This window comes from Lolium perenne, chromosome 4 (assembly GCF_019359855.2).
Source record: "Lolium perenne isolate Kyuss_39 chromosome 4, Kyuss_2.0, whole genome shotgun sequence".
NCBI lineage: Eukaryota > Viridiplantae > Streptophyta > Magnoliopsida > Poales > Poaceae > Lolium > Lolium perenne.
The window spans coordinates 216,179,842-216,183,070 of record NC_067247.2 but is presented as its reverse complement, the minus strand read 5'-3'; the positions used below and the strand labels follow the sequence as shown (position 1 = coordinate 216,183,070).

At 39.0% G+C, this 3,229-nt stretch overlaps 1 long non-coding RNA gene across 1 annotated transcript; it reads left to right on the top strand.

Annotated features, from left to right (window-relative positions):
- Window positions 1–598, top strand: LOC127348857 (uncharacterized). The gene is made up of 3 exons (XR_011756699.1): window positions 1–62; window positions 222–269; window positions 353–598. It is a non-coding gene; the product is annotated as an uncharacterized lncRNA (long non-coding RNA).
- Window positions 599–3,229: the final 2,631 nt, after the last annotated feature.

Genomic DNA, 3,229 nt, shown 5'->3' with positions numbered 1-3,229 from the left:
CCGCGCCTCCATCTGCCCCATCGCCGTCGCCCCGTGGACCTCAACCAGCCGCCGGCGAAATGGTACGCGCCTCTTCTCCATCACTCGTCGATTGCATGCGTTAGGAGTCATCTCGTGATGCTCTTTTGGGCGTTCTCGAGCTACTTCACTTGGATCCTTGCTGCCTTGGTTGGTGCTAGATGTAGCCACTAATAGTCGTGTGCTGATCTCGAATCTTGCAGGCCCCAAAGCGTGGTGGCAAGGCGCCTGTCCCGGCGAAGAAGAAGACGGTGCGGCTCCGTTCACCTCCTACCTTCCGTTCGATTCTTTCTGTTATTGGTGCAATTCGTTGATATCTTGTTTCTTGGTACAGGTTCAGGTGACGAACCCTCTGTTCGAGAAGAGGCCGAATCAATTCGGCATCGTCGGCGCGCTCCCGCCCAAGAAGGACCTCCACCGCTTCGTCAAGTGGCCCAAGGTTGTGCGCATCCAGCGCTAGTGCCGCATCCTCAAGCAGCGCCTCAAGGTTCCCCCGGCGCTCCACCAGTTCACCCGAACCCTGGACAAGAACCTTGGTATATTTCCTGGCCTGCACCTGTTTATGTTACGCTTTGCTTTTCAGAAGAATTTCAATTGGTCTAGTGCAGACAATTCATTTTCTGAGAAAAAATGGTTCAATTCACCCACAAAGCTCACTATTTTGCAATCCAGAAGTTAGCATTTGTTGCTAATTTTTCTTGTACTTCTGCATGGTGTGTGGTACTAACTAAATTACCGTCAGATCATATCACTTGTGTTTTTCTTTCATGTATCAAATTGTGTGGTGTAACCAAGCTTTATTGTAATAACCATGAAGGGTTTGTAATAAACGTGTAATGTTGACCCACTTTTATCACATGTTTGGATAAAACAATATACCAATTTTTGATCTCTTTGTTCCAGATCTACCTGCAGTCCACTTTCTGTAAAATGGCAAGTTTATCTTTTATTTTAGGGGAGTTTGTTTTATGCGTTCTGCTGTTATTTATGTGTGGCTGATAGGAAAACAATAGAAGTTCATTTCGTCTATTGTGAAAGCTCACTTTTATATTTTTCGGAGTTTAGGGAATACCAGGTCGTTCTCTGTTTGTTGTCAAGCTCAACAAGAAACCGTCCTGTGTAAATTTCATAGCTGCCAAATTTCATAGTTAAGAGCTGTGAAAAGTTCACTTTCTAAGTATCGGTGAGTTCATTTTTCCATGTTAGGTAGTGAAGAGGTTTTAATATTTAACTGCTATTTTTTTTTAGCTTATCCATTATTCAAAACTGCTGTATCAAAAACCAAAATGAAAGTTCACATTACAAAAGTAGCGGTTCTGTGCATAGATTTGTTATAAATTCGCCTTACAAAGGGAGTTCACCTATCTTTATCCGTGAGTTCACATTGTCATTGTTTTGACTATGTAAAAGATCAGATTCTTGTGACCAGGATTTGCTTCCAAGTACTTCACTGCTTTGCTAATGTGAACTACATTGTTGCTGCCTCTGTTGTGAACTGCAAGACGCTTATGTTAATAGGCAGATCACTCGTATTAGGCTACATGGCTCTGTACGGTTGTCTAGGAGTTCATGTTTGCCTTCGTGCATTCACTTTGTGCAAAATTCAGTATACTTCTTGGAGAGTTCACTTTATTTTGTCGTGGGATTCACTTGTGAGATTAATCGGTAGTAAAATTGCAGAGATAATATATTTGAGAAGATTGCATTTCACTATTTATTTAGTATAGTTCACTTTTATTTGCTGGGAAGTTTCATTTAGCCAAATGTGTAGGCTGGTTTCTTGTTACCGCAGTCAGATGAATTATGCTGGTTCACACGAACTACCGTACTGACCTAGTTTCTGATTGTTGTGCTACTTCTGAACCACTGCTGTTTATGATTGAGGTAGTTTGTTTACCCTTCTTAGCATTTTGTTTGGGCAAACGATTGGACGATTCCAACACACAAAATGTAATTTCAGAAGTTCTGTACCCCATCTAGTCAAGATCATTATGCCTATTAACTTAGAAAAAGTAAACACTAGGAAGTCCACTTATTAAGCGACATATGATTATTTACCCAAGTCCACTATAAAAAACTTTTGAGTTTGATGTGTAAAACAATTAAAGTTCACTTTTCGTTTTGTAGAGTTTGATGTGTTACAAAAGTAGGAGTTCACTATATTCAGTTTCTGAAGTTCATTTTAGTTCTGAACATTTATCTTATGTCGTCAGTTAACTATATAGAGTGTTTCAGTTAGCCGTACCAGGTCTTACATTTTGTTTTCAGTTAGTGGCATGTTAAGCAAAGTAGGCTGTGTTGTCTGCCAAGACAGTACTAATAGTATTATGATCTTACGTGGATGTTGGATGCTAGCACTGTAGGTAGTTGATTTGCATGCTCTACAGGTTGCGAGTTATATATCCTCTGCCGCGCGTCGTCTGGTTAACCACCAGAGCAACCCGGTGCAAAAAAATTCAATTCACCCACGAGGAAAAAGTTCAATTTTTTTTGTCACGAAGTTCACCATTTTCAAAACCTGAAGTTCGCATCTTGTTCAAAAAGATAGAAGAAAAAATGACCTCTATGAAGTTCATTCGTTCAATTTAGAGAGTGCACTTGTTTATTTACTTCCATCTGAAAATTCAAATTTTTAATCTAAGTTCGATTGTAGTGTTGGCAAAGTTCATTTGAAGTTAGCTTCGTCCCTAAAAGATTGAAGAACACTCTGAAGTTAACTTCGTCCCTAAAAAATGAGTTACTATATTAAAAGCTGCTCCTAAAAAATTATTTGCAACTTTCATTTCACGGAGTTCACAACTCCAACTCAGGAAGTTAACATACATTGATATGTGGGAATAGTTGTTCCTCTAATATGTCATAAATTAGTAACTTCTTTTGTTGATTTATCTCAGTATGAGATTAATTATCGTAACTTCTTTTGTTAATTTATCTCAGTACAACAGTGTTTTAATTGATGTATGGAGAAGATTACTGTTTGTAGAGTTGTAGATTCATGATATGTGTTCTTTGACCGGCTACACATGAAGTTCACTAAATTCAATATTCGAAGTCCACTTTGCAATTTTTAAACCGATAAGATTTGTGGGATTCTTTTTTGAAGTTCACATTATTTCATTAGCGCAGTACACCTTTTTTTCATGTGAAGCTCGCTTCTTTTTTTAATAGGACTTAACTACCATAACAAAGTGCCCACAAGCAGCATGGCAAC